The sequence below is a fragment of the Amborella trichopoda genome, chromosome 5, assembly GCF_054954075.1.
Source record: "Amborella trichopoda isolate Santa Cruz 75 chromosome 5, AtrichopodaSantaCruz75HAP2 v2.0, whole genome shotgun sequence".
NCBI classification, from domain to species: Eukaryota; Viridiplantae; Streptophyta; class Magnoliopsida; order Amborellales; family Amborellaceae; genus Amborella; species Amborella trichopoda.
The window spans coordinates 11,074,751-11,089,401 of record NC_142340.1 but is presented as its reverse complement, the minus strand read 5'-3'; positions in this window follow the sequence as shown (position 1 = coordinate 11,089,401).

Below are 14,651 nucleotides of genomic sequence, written 5' to 3'. Positions count from 1 at the left end.
TATAATTAAACGAAAAGATAAGTCCAAGATGAAGATAAAGGGTGAAGATTCAAAGATGAGAAATACATGGTTATCCCTTAAAAAATTGTAACTTGACAGTACAAAAAGGGATCTCTCGATTGAAGAGGGGTTTGCACATTTTGATGGACACACATTTTAGCAATTCACATTTTTATTTAGAGACAGATATTCTAGCAGGGTTTTGCCTTAGTAAGAATCAAGAGTGGTAAAAGAGAGTGAGATACACAGGACACGAATAGAGAGATTATCATCTTCTACGATCCAATTGAGAGCCGTTCTCTTAAGAAGACCAGACTTGAAGGTTAATATCCCTGCGTACAACCACGTGTATATGGGCCAATATGCCCTTGATATTATCTTCTCTTTTGATATGTCTGCATATTTTTCTTCTTTAGAGACGAATGTATAGGTTTCAAGGCCAGAATCAAAGGTATTCGTGCTCATTTTCCTTTTCTTTAGATGATATAAATTGTAACAGATGATTAAACCTCTAGAATTATTCCATTCCCAATATCTAAATATAAAAAAACTTGTATTTCTATGATATGGAATACATGGGCGAATTTGGCCTTGAATGTGATGTCCTTTGGTTTTTGTTTGGAGTCTAATGCTTGTTTAAACATTATAAACATTTTAAGTATTGTACTATTCGGAGTGTCCAGAGATGAAAATAAATTTTCAAGCCATCATAAAGATTTCTAATAGTGAAACAACATATTTCAATAATTTTTTGAAGGTGTGCCTTACTGTGATTGTTTAGAGCCTCAACTTTATACAAACCACACCCTTATTAAAAACGCCAAGTGTTTGGTTACTTGAGATGATCCAATAAATGGATAAGAAATAAAACTGCAACAATTGATGATAAATAACTTGGTAAGAAATAAAGCCGTAATGCTTGATCAATCATACTAATGCAAAATCATTTTAGTGCACAGTAAATTTTAAAGACTAACAATTGTGGTGATAGTCACATGGGATAATATATTATATCGGTGTATGTCGACCCTTAACAGATAACAATCAAATATATTAACTGAAAGTAGAACTACATTAGAGAACAAAGGTAAAATTTCACCCCTTTTTTATGTTAAAATATGTTCATAAAGGAGATGTTTCTTAAAAGAAAATGTTTGCATAAAGTGTTAATCTTATACTATAAAAGTATGGGCACTTCAAGAACTCACCGGAAAAGGTTGTTTCGATGTTGAAAACCCTCTAACTGATATCTCAGTGCCTCTATTTGTATGGATGTGATGGAAAAAAACATTTGAGTCCTAGAAATAGTATATTTTTTGATGCATTATCTGCATTATAATTAGGAATGAAAGTACATTTTTTGGCTATCACAGTGAATTTTGAACTAACATGACATCTTTCCAACACCATTTGACGGTGCACCTTTATTTATTTAGGCGTCAACCTTATATGAACCTCACCCTTACAAATATGACTCGCACGACTGGGGTAGTTTCTCTCACATATGTACACGCTTCACCTTAAATGGTGGTTCACTTTCTTAATACACATATTATATGTACATATCATGTGATGGTTCAGCGGTGAGGCTTTCACCGTCGTCTCTAGAGGCGAACCATCACATACAAGGGTCACACAGTCCCTTAGCATACTTTTCTGGGCAACTCCGATCTTATCAAGGGATAACCTATAAAACCCTGTCAAGCAAAGCTTGAGTATTGGTAAATAACATTTGCCTATATCGGTTTTGTTCCATGGTCAGGTAGGGGCTGTCTAATTAACTGGCCTAGTATGTCAAGCAAAGCCTGAGTATTGATAAATATCCTTTGCCTATATCTGTTCTTCGGACAATAATCTCTTAGTCCCTCAAGACCATACTCCCACTAGAGTTTTTTGTTGGACTGTATCATATATTGATTAATGCCATAGAAGCCCATATCAACGATAATTGATTTTAGAGCCTTCAAGAAGCTTTGATGCCAGTGTTTTTTTTTTACCGTTAGAAATTAATTTTAGAGCCGTTTGAGAGATTTTCGATGTCGGCCTTCCTTCTGTACGGTTAGAAATTGATGTTTTTCTTGACCGTTAGAAATTAATTTTAGAGGCGTTTGAGAGATTTTCGATGTCGGTCTTCCTTCTTAACCGTTGGAAATTGATTTAGCTGTTCAAATGATTTTCGATGCCAGTCTTCCTTCTTTACCGTTGAATTTTAGTTGTTCAAGAGATTTTCGTTGCCATCGTTCCTTTCGTACCGTTAACTATTTTTTGGGGTCGATTTGTTTGCCGTTAACTTTCATTTGAAAATGATCTATATAAGCAGCCACCTCCTTAGTTTCCTGTACTCTCTCTCTTTCCCCGTTTAACTGCACGAATCTCTCCCCATCCCTCCTCTCTCTCTTCACGAATCTCTCCCCCTCCCTCCTCTCTCTCTCTCTCTTCGTTTCATTAACTGCGTGACTGAGTGAATATTCCCCCCCCCCCTCATGCGAGGAATTTTTTTATCACGATAAGGATGTGTTCTGAGTTGTTGAAGGCTGTATTATTGTTTTTACCATGGAGTTCTTTGAGATTCTCTCCCCTGTTTGGTTCTTTTTCAGAGTTTCATAAACCATACATTTCTCTTACCTTGTAGCACAACGGTTAGGGTTTTATTGAATTGGTTGAAATTTTGGATTATTTTATCATGTTTCTTTTTGCATCAGAGAGCGGGTTCTTGGGTTTGAAATGATCGACGTTGTGGGATTGGGAATTCTAGGGTTTGTATCTTCTCATCTTTCCTGGATTTTGAGTTACTGAAATCTTTAGTTATTTGTATCATATTGTTTGTTGGGATCTATCTTTTATGTGGCCTGCCTTGGTTATTGCTATTGAAGGGATTCTAGGGTTTCGAAATGGGGATATCCTTATGCTGGTTTTTGAGGAATGATCGAGCCAAGGCTATACCATGTTGTAATTGTGGAATTCTAAGGTTTATATTTTCTCATCTTTCTGGGATATTGGGTGACTAAAATATTCACTTATTTGTATCATATTGTTTGTTGGGATCTGTCTTTCATGTGGCCTGCCTAGGTTATTGGGTTTCAACGGATTCTAGGGTTTGGAAACGAGGATATCCTTATGATAGTTTTTGAAGAATGACTGAGCCGATGCTATACTGTGTTGTAATTGTGGAATTGTGAATACTAGGGTTTATATCTTCTCATCTTTCCTGGATTTTAGGTGACTGAAATATTTATTTATTTGTATCATATTGTTTGTTGGGATTATCTTTTATGTGGCCTGCTTGTGTTATTGGGTTTGAAGGGATTCTAGGATTTGGAATTGGAGATATCCTTACACTGGTTTTTGAAGAATGATTTGGCCGAGACTATACCGTGGAGCTTGTTCAAGAGTCATTTCATGAGCGCCTTGTTTTGATTCTTGTATTTTTCTTGCAGTTGCATATTATGGATCTGGACATTGTTGATGCAGAAGGGAATAAAATGATATATAACAACCTAGACAGGGAATAAAATGATATATACACTGGGTAGAAGGTCGTTGTGCTCGAGAGAACTGCAAATTATTTCATGGAGAGCTACCAATTGAAGAGAGAATTTCTCATGGGGCATGTGGTTTTAGTTGGGGCAAGAAAGGGCATTCTTTCTAATAAGTGGTTATTCCCAATGCTGTTAAGGTAAAAGAGAGTCGATTATCAAATTGAAACAGCCATTGTAACTACACTCCATTATCAAATGGTGTATAGATTACAGAACCATACTTTTGATATAGTTACCCCTTTACCCTGAATAATTCTCAGCCTGTCTGTCATTACATTCCTAGACAAATATATCGAGAAAGATTGCTTGAATTGATTCCATCCACATGGGTGACAAACTATGAAAATTTTCAAAATCAAAGTCAGCCAGTGATGCAATTAGATTCCAGGATGACAAGAATGTCTGATGGAACAGTACAAATAAGTTTTCAGACTCCAAGAGCTATTGAAAATCAAACCAGAGAAATTTTTCCTACCCAATTTCAAGGACTGCTTGAAAAGGTCCCAGGAGTTGCTTTTGATAAAATAGGGAAACCAATCTATGAACAGAAAACTTCTGATGGTCATAATTGGTTTGATACTTGCAATTGTTCAACTTGTCTTAGAGATGATTTTGAAGAAACACCAAAAATGAAAAACAAAAAGAAAATTTCTTCTCAGCAAAAGCTTCATCAAAGATATTGAAGGTGATCCAACTGTTGGATTACTTGGAGAAAGTTCAGGAAAATGGGATTATTGTGTGACTTATGGCAGTAAAAAACCCAGACACATTGTTTCAGAAATCGTCCCTACATGATGGGATGATCACAATGAAAATTCTGAAAGAAAAAATCACATTCCAGAATGCTTAGCCTTTGATCCTCAAAGTTCAAGTTATGCCTCAAATTTTCCTCCATTACATGATTATGAAAAAATTCAAGAAAATGAAAAACATGTATGAAAGATACAAAATCCAAGTACAAGAGATGTTACTGGAGCACAAAAGTCTATATCTCCTGCTGAAGCAAGCCTCAATTGGGAAGCTGAAAAATGCTAAATCACAAAATTTAGCATTACTTCGAATAGAAGAAAAACAGAATGTTATGTTGTCTTAGTTACAAGGATTAGTTGGCATTATTGTTCAATTAAAGAAAAAAATTCAATTGTTGCATGACGAGTTGATGCAGATCTTATATACAGTAAATGATATTCATGAGCAATCCTATTTACTGAATCAGAAAGGAAAGGAAAAAGTTTTTTTAGAAAAACAGTTACAAAGCCTTGAAAAAGATCTTTGAATGAAATCTCAATATCTTCAAACACAATACCATTCCTAATTTCAACCTTTGCTTGCAAACCCATACACTCAAAATTACCCTTCCTTAAGAAGTCCTGATCCTTTCCCACCTACAAAAACACTTTACCCACCTATCGGTTTGATTCCACCTAGACAATTTGGTTTTAGAGCTTCTTTAGAGCTTTAAGTTCTTTTGAAGATGAAAGACGTTTTCCTGATGAAATGTTCATTCCTCAACTAAGGAAAAAACCAAATGTATCAATACCCAGTTCATCACAAAGTCCTATACCTAAGCCATCAGTTATCTCTACACCGGTAACAGTCCAACCAGTTCAACCACATACTATTCCTCAAGTACCCAAAAATGAAACCCAAATGTTTCAGTCATCTGATACTGAACCTGATGTCATAGCCTCTTCAGTCCCAACGCAGTTGATTTCTCCCAAACCTATGAATAACATGAGTTCATTCCTTAAAAACCTGACAAAAGAACCTGAAGTAAACCTTCAAATTGAAACACAATCCTCAGAAGTCTGATACTTCTGAAACTTTTGAAGATAAATCCTCTTCTTCTTCTATGGATTCAGAATCTTTATTAATGATGAACCCCCCTGAACCAACTCATGAACCAGACCCAGACCCTGTCATGGAAGAAGAATTTAGGCCTCCTAACCAACAAGAACCTCAACCTACCCCGACCTATGGAGATTCATCTAAAGGATTTACTATTGATGATATTCCATCTTGAAGATGGAATGATAGATTCAGAGAGATTCAAGGATGGATGCATTAAAAAATGCTTAACCCAACAAATACCTTAGCTAGTACAATTTCTAAAGTTATTGTAAGGCTAAGAGGATGTCTTTTTTACTGGTACATAAGTCTTGGAGAATACCGGCAAACATAGTTAAGAAATAGTCAATCCATTGTTGAATTCTTTAATTACTTAGTTTCTGAATTCTCAGGCTCGGTTAAGCATGAACAGATTGCTGTCAGAGAAGAATTTTTTCAGCTTAAATGTTGTTCTTTCAAAAGACAAGATCTTGAAAAACATTTTTCAAAGATGAACAAAAGATACCATAAAATAGGAGGAATTGATGATGTACATTTGAAACAATTTTATCTTGAATCTATACCTCCTACTCTTGGTAAACAAGCAACAAAGACAATAGAAAATCAAAGACCTACTATTCAAAACACCAGTTTTGGTGAATTATACCAGTTTGTTCTCCATGCTTTAGAAAGACTCTGCAATCAAGTTGAATTTGTGAAACAAACGGAAAAGAATAAGTATTTACTTAGGAAATCTTGTGATAAACCTTATCTCAAGATTAAATGTGATGCAGAAAAACAGTGTTCATGTCCACCCACCTCGAAGAGAAGAAAGAAGGTTGAACAAAAAAGGAAAAAGGAAAAATTCAAAAGATTCAAATATCTCAGAAGATCACGATTTCGAGGTATCAAACATAAAAAAGAAGATATATGCTATGTAGGTGGAAAGAAATGTCATTGTACAAAAGATTGTCCAAATCAAAAAAAGAAAAAAAAGATAATACATCTTTTATCACAGATTTTAGATGAAGAAAATGATGATTATTTAGAATCTGTGTTTTCTCTTGATGATGAGCAAAGTTCAGAAACCTTACTATTCATTTCTTATTCTGATGGAAATGAGTTAAATGAGATATGAAACACCCTTATTCCAGGGATATTGTCTCCACAAGATGGAATTTCAGACATAAACCATTTACCATATCAGCCTACCCCAATAGCCCTCGTCCAGATACTCCAAGAACACTATTCTAAGCCTTTGACCATACCAGCAGTTTTTTATATAGGAGCATCTGCTAGTATTTTAAAACCTAATTTATTACCAAAATAGTTTTGGGAAACATGTAACCTGACTTTTAGAGCTGCTAATGGAGAGAAGTTTACTATAACCCAAATTAGTAAACCCATTTTGATAAAATGTTTCCAAAATTAGTTATCCAACATAAACTCTTAGGATCCTATCTACTCAACAAAGAACTTTTACTTTTACTTGGATTTCAAGTAAAACTTCAATGGACTTCCAAAGGATTATATTATAGGAACCTAACCTTACCCTGGATAGCCTGTATAGAACTACCTTATACCTAGAAGCTGTCAAACAAAAAATCATATCAGACTGTTGTGCCAATTTCCACTCTAAGTTTCTCAAGAAATGCACAAACCCATTATGGAGAAATCAGAATGTTTATGTTAAACTACCTTTTAAGAAAATGAAGATATAAATCCTACAAAGGCTTTTCACAGAGGTTAAAATCCAGATTTGTTGGAACAAGCTAAGCTAGAGATTCAAGATTTGATAAAGGAACAGTTAATTGAGCCTCCCAATTCTTCTTGGGCTTGTGAAGCTTTTTATGTAAATAAAAGAGCTGAACAAATTCGAGGAAAACTTAGGTTAATTATCAATTACCAGCCTTTGAATACTTTCCTTGCAGATGATAAATTCCCTTTGCCAAACCAAATGCACTATTTTTTCAGATTTCTCATGCTCATATATTTTCCAAATTTGATTTAAAATCAGGATTTTTGCAAATAGGGATTTACCCTGATGATCGTCCTAAAATAGCTTTCTGTTTACCAAATTACCATTTTCAATAGACGGTTATGCTTTTTGGTTTGAAAAATGCACCCACATATTTTCAAAAAGTTTTAACTACCATTTTTTAACCAATTTCAACACAAGCACTAATATATATAAATGACATACTCCTATTTTCTCCTGATTTAGATAGTCATGTTCTCTTGTTAGATAAATTCCACTCCCTCTGTTGTAAATATGATATTATGCTTTCTGAAAAGAAATGTGTCTTTACTACTACAGAAATAGACTTCCTTGGTATGCATTTTCACAATGGAATGTACAAACTCCAGCCCCATATAGCCAAACACTTGCTAGAGTTTCCGGATACTTTATCCTCTGTAAAGCAAATCCAACAATTTTTAAGAATTGTAAATTATATGTCCATTTTTATTCCCAAACTTTCTCTGTTAACTAGTTGTCTTTACCTTCTGTTAAAGAAAAAAGCACCACCATGGACAAGAAAATAGACTGAGTGTGTTCTAGAGCTTAAAAGATTATCTCAAAATTTACCTTCTTTTAAAATCCCATCTACAGAAAAAAGAATTTTGCAAACAGATGAATCTGATGAATTTTGGGCATGTATCTTACTTGAAAAAAAAGAAAAACACAGAATGATTTGTTGTTACAAAAGTGGAAAATTCAAAGAATCATAACTCATTACCAATCAACATTCAAAGAAATCCTTGCTGTAAAAAGAGGAATAGAAAAATTCCAATTCCATCTGATAGGACATACTTTCCTTGTTGAAATGGATTTATCTGCTTTTCCAAATATGCTCAAATTCAAGAATAAAATACTTCTGAATCCCCAATTACTCAGATGGGCAAATTAGTTCCCTAAATAGAATTTTGAATATAAGCATATTTCTGGAAAAAACAATATATTGGCAGCTATGTTTTCCCGAAGAAGATTTTATGAAGAAACAAGTCTTTGTGTTGTTCCTTTCATAGGAGCAATGATCAAAATAGATGAAGAAACAAAAGATGTTCCCAATGAAATATATGACATCATTCTCAGTAAAACAATGAAATCAAGAAATGAGAATATTCAACAAAAACTGCATGAAATATTGATCATAAATCATAAAGAATGTTTTCAAGGAATTCGATGCCATCATACATATCCATTTTTATCTCTATTCAAAACTAGACGTTATTATAATATACTAAGAGAAGCAATTTGTTTCCTCTGGTATCTTACCAAAACCACCATCTATGCTTTAATTTCCATGTAAGGAAATTATTATCCTACCTCAGACACTGTCATTTCTTACAATGGAACAATTATATCCACCCCAATCCCAGAGCATTCAACTTTTATAAATTTCTTCTAAAACATTACCATTATAATCAATGGATTGTATCCTTTAGTTATCCTCACCGACCTTATATCATTATAGCATTCCATCAAGACCTTAGACCTCAAATTTACCCTGTACATATCTATTTCACCCAACATCCTCAAATCCAAACCATTGGATGGTATGATTCTAATCTCTTGAATTTTTGGATATTTTAAACAGAATTATAGAAAGAGTTAAAAATTCTCATGTGCTACATTAACAGAATCCAGCCAGAATGGATTCTTTTGGATGTCTATACAGAAACCACAGTTTGGAATGATGAGACTCATCGAGGAGCTGCACTGCTACACCAACTTCACATATGGCTTGCTGATCATCCTCGTCCTGCAGAAATACAGACATATAGTTCCAGTGATGATACCTATATTAGACCCTCACACAGCCTGTCCAATCCATCTGCACCAAGCTACGATTCCGATGGTTATCCCCTCAATTATGACACTGATTGAAGACCACTGTTCAACATCACTGTGGATATCACTATTCTGTTGACAACACTGTTCAAAATCACTGTGGATATCACTATTCTGTCGGCAACACTGTTTAAAATCACTGTAGATATCACTGTTCAAGATAAGCAAGAATCTCCACTGTTCACTGTTTATGTTGGCTACCTGGCCAGTGTTCACTATTTATGTCGGCCACCTGTCCACTGTTCATTGTTTATGTCGGCCACCTGTCCACTGTACGTCTACTCTTACTATTCATAATGACCACTTGTCTTAGCCAGTTGTCTTCCTTTATTTTTGTTTTAAATCCAGATTTCAAGTTCGGCGCCTATATAACGCCTTTTAAGTCAGTTGTAATTGTTTAATAATGCATGTACGCTTGGGTGTGAGTATATCGACATGTCTGCTTGCATGTTCCCATGCAGGTGATGCATGTGTTTGTATTTTCATGCAACACACACTTGGGCACATGCAAAATACATATTTATATATGATTTTACATGTTCGCATTGAGGAAAGAATTAGAAATAAAATTCAAACAAGATAGGAGAATGTAACATGATAAAAGACAGTGTATATGTCTGCTTGCATGTTCCCATGCAGGTGATGCATGTGGTTGTATTTTCATGCGACACACACTTGGCCAAGCACATGCAAAATACATATTTATATATGATTTTACATGTTCGCATTGAGGAAAGAATTAGAAATAAAATTCAAACAAGATAGGAGAATGTAACATGATAAAAGATAGTTTATATATTAACTAAATAGGAAAATGTATATTACACTATTATATTACCATTATACATACAATGGAAGAACTACCATTATACACTACTATATTACCATTACATATAATGGAAGAACTACCACAAGAATTGTGTGGGGCTCTCTCTAAAAATTCTTCATAGAATCAGAGCATTATCGATCCCAACCTCAGCTTCGGACATTAAGTTTGCATCTTTGTCCAAAGTACCTCTCTACGACCTATCCCTTTTATTCTTATATCCATCTTTACGCATCTTTGTCCATCTTTGTCCAAAGTAAGTACCCCTCCACGCACTATTTCTCCCTTTATTCTTATATCCATTTTTAATTTTTTTTATTTATATGCTCATTGCCATCAAAACTCTTTACAAGATGTTCAACCTCTTGCAAAGCCTTATACGTGCAACCAGCGTTTTAAAAAACGCCGAGTCGAACCGGACTCGCCCGGTTCGACTCGGAAATAGTGAAAATGGAACCGGATCGCCCAAAAATCGGAAATCGTCCGGTTCTAGAGAGAACCGGACGATTCTGTACAGTGAATCGCCGATTCACTGTACGGAATCGGCGAGTCCGAACAGTGAATCGGCGATTCCGTACGGAATTTTTTTTTTTTTTTTTTTTTTTTTTTTTTTTTTTTTTTTTTTTTTTTTTTTTTGGTAATCCATGATAGATTTTTTTTGTAATCCATGATCGAATTTTTTGGTTTTTTGTAACCCATAATAGAATTTTTTGTAATCCATGATCGAAATGTTTGTTTTCTTTTCTTGTAATCCATGATCGATTTTTTTGTTTTTTTTTTTTTTTTTGTAACCCATGATAGAATTTTTTGTAATCCATGATCGAATGCTTTGTAATATATGATCGAAATGTTTTTTTTTTTTTTGTAATCCATGATTGAAATGTTTGTTTGTTTTTTTTTAATCCATGATTGAATTTTTTGTTTTTTGCTTTTTTTGTAACCCATGATAGAGTTTTTTGTAATCCATGATTGAATTTTTTGTAATCCATGATCGAACTATTTTTTTCTTTTTTTGTAATCCACGATTGAATTTTTTGTTTTTTTTGTTTGTTTTTTTTTGTAATCCATGATCGAATTTTATGTAATCCATGATCGAATTTTATGTAATCCATGATCGAATTTTATGTAATCCATGATTGAATTTTTTGAAAATTTGTGATTTTTTTTGTTTAATCCATGATCGAATTTTTTTTTGTAATCCATGATAGAATTTTTTGAAAATTTGTGATTTTTTTTTTAATCCATGATAGATTTTTTTGAAAATTTGTTTTTTTTTTTTTTTAATCCATATTATTCAAAGAGAAAACGAGAGAGATGATGATTCTGAGGCCACCCTATCCCAGCCATATTATTCACATATCGAGTCCCAACAGCAATAGTGTAGGGATGAGCACGAAATACTGTAAATTAAATGCTGAATGGCGGTTCATGCAGGGAAAGAACATATCAATATTCGCATATTCATTCAAAAACATGAAAATTCTTAATGGAGTACCCTCATTTTTTATTGAATTCCTAAAAACCAATATTTATAATGAATTTTAATAATTTTTTCGGATTTTTTTGAAGCTTTATTCTGACCGATTCACCCGATTCCGATCCGGATCGCCGATTCGCCGATCCGGATCGGTTTTTGAAAAGCCCGATCCGGGTCACCGATCCGGTTTTTAAACCATTGCGTGCAACGAAGATGCACGTACAAGTCATTATTGGAAAATTTTCTATACTTAAATTTTCTATATGCGCAACAAAGATGCACACCAAGATCATTATCCTATAGAGATTTTTAATAGCCTGATAGAAAATTTTCTATAACTAAAATATGGTGTTTTCCTTATTTATAAGCATGGAGATTTGATTTTGGGAAATAATTTTCTTAAATATCATATCCTATAGAGATTTTCCATGAAAAAAATAATTCTAACTCAGAAAGGAGAAAAAGTTCTTATCCCTATATATTAGAAGAATATAGGTGCAATTCAGATTTTCTCCTAAAAATCGAGGCGAAAGCAATAAAAATGAATTGATAGAACAACTCAATGAAAATCATTGGGTAAAAACAAGACACTTGAGCCCAATTTCAGTGAAAACCCTCTAAAATTATGGACAAAAATTCCTAGACATTGCAGTTTAATCTGATCCAAACAGGATCATTAGAGTGAAACCAATAAATGGTCTATCTCAAAAGAGATATAGATGAATTTGCAGTTTAACTTAAAGAATTGTTAGAAAAAGACTTGATTGAACCAACCTCAAGTCCTCATTCTAGCCCTGCTGTCATGGTTAGAAACCATAATGAAGAAAAAAGAGGGAAAGTCCGGATGGTAATCCAAGGAAGGATGGATATAAAAAAAGCTTAGCCAAAACATAGAATTTGATGGATACTTTATTACCAAGGAAGGATGTCTTGCGGTTTAATCTGATCCAAACAGGATCATTAGAGTGAAACCAATAATGGTCTATCTCAAAAGAGATATAGACGAATTTGCAGTTCAACTTAAAGAAATGCTAGAAAAAAACTTGATTGAACCAACCTCAAGTCCTCATTCTAGCCCTGCTTTCATGGTTAGAAACCATAATGAAGAAAAAAGAGGGAAAGCCAGGACGGTAATCCAAGGAAGGATGGATATCAAAAAGATTTAACCAAAGGATCTCAATAGTTTAGCAAGTTTGACTGTAGATCAGGTTTCTGGCAAATAATGCTAACAGAAGAATCTAGACCACTGATAGCTTTCAGTGCTCCATATAGATGGATAGTATATTCGCAGCTTTCAGCCAATAGACCTCACAACTTTAAGGGCATTATCAATGGAAGGTAATAATCTCTCTAATATCTATGAAGATTCTAAAGGAAATATTTCCTTTCGTTTTAGTACTAGTAGTACTTTTTACGAAGGCGAAAACTCCGGATATAGAGAAGATGATCTTCTAGTTGAAGATTCTAAAATGATTCGTGCAGAATCAAAAGAACTAATTACATGTGCTTCATGTAAAATATCTATTTCTATCAATAAAATAGAAACCCATTAGTGTACGCTTTCTAGAACGTGGTGGAAAAGATAGAACCCGTTTTAGGAGAAAACTCCTAAAACGGGTATCAGAGCCATGTTCTTCCTGAAGAATATTGCATAGTTAGTTTTATTTTAATGTCTAGTAACAAAAAATCAAAAATCAAAAAATTTGAAGATTTCTGTGTTACTAAATCAGAAGGATTTGAAAACTTTACTCACTTCAAACACGTTGAAGACAAGTACAAAGACAAAGTTTCCAGTGTGATAGGGCTATCTAATAGCATCTACGACGAAGTTCTCCATACCCAAAGATAATTAGGAATACAAGGACTAGATCCAGACAGACCTACTGTCTTTGATCTAATAAAAACTTTTGAAAAAAGAACTGCTTTCCAAACTCAAAAGATTTTAACAGAGTTAAAAGACTCAAACTTTGAAATCAAAGAAGGATTTGATCGAATTTCAAGTAAACTTGAAAGAACGAAAGTTTCTCTAGAAAAGATATCTAGCAATCTAGACTATCTAAAAGAAGAAATTCTATCTCTAAAAGAAGAAGTTAGAAACTTCAAAAAGGATAGAGAAGAAAGAATATCACAAATTGCTCAGCAAGTTTTAAATCAAGTTCAAAAATCGGATCAAGAAACTGCTAAACAAATTATAGATCGGTTAGACAACCGAACTACAAAAAAAGAAAGAATTGTTAGGACTCTTGAATTGTTAGGACCCTAAACCTACAGAGGTTAGAACCGAAGAACTACCCTCAAAGATTGAGCGAGCATCCTAACAAATAGTACAGTTGATCACTGCAGTAAAACCTACAGTCGATAGGATCAATTATGTTATCTAATGGATAGATTAGATAAAGAAATATATGATATCCTCTCTTCAGAAGATACAGATGCCCTTGAAGGTTTTAAGAAACCTAAAGGACAAATGACTGCTGATACCACAAGTATTATTCACAAGAATAATTATTTGATCGCAGCAGTTAAAACACTATCAAAACAAATTGCTGAAACTAGTAAACAACAAACAGATTTGTTGCAAAAAATCTTAGAAAAAGATATTAGTGAAGACAAGATAGCCTCTGAAGTGGTTAAAAAGGTAGTGATTTCCCGAATACTACCACTAGTACCTCTGCCGTACCTCCACCAATGTTTGGTGAACCTGTTAGGTACAAATGACACCCCCCTAGAAAAGAAAATCTAAAAATGCTAAAAAGATTTGGATCAACAAAATCTTTGCCTTCTAATGCAAACGGAGAAGAATTTGAATTCTCTGAAATAGAAAAAACTCTGAAAGATGAAGCCATCCCAGAATTCAAATATAGTCAAATCTACGAAAGGGGAGGATTTGGACTAAACACTAAGCACAAATTCAGAAGATTAGAATTGTCTGTCCAAGCTTCAGAAGCACAAACAGACATAAATCAAATAACAAGAGAATGTGTCCTAAAGGCAAAAAGGGAAGGATACAAATTCCTTCACATAAGAGCAGAAAAAGTAGCTTTCAAACTTCTAGCTAGAAAAAACTTAAGAGCCTCAATCATGGCCGTCCTAAGAGACAACAGAATGAGAAGCTTTGAAAAATCACTA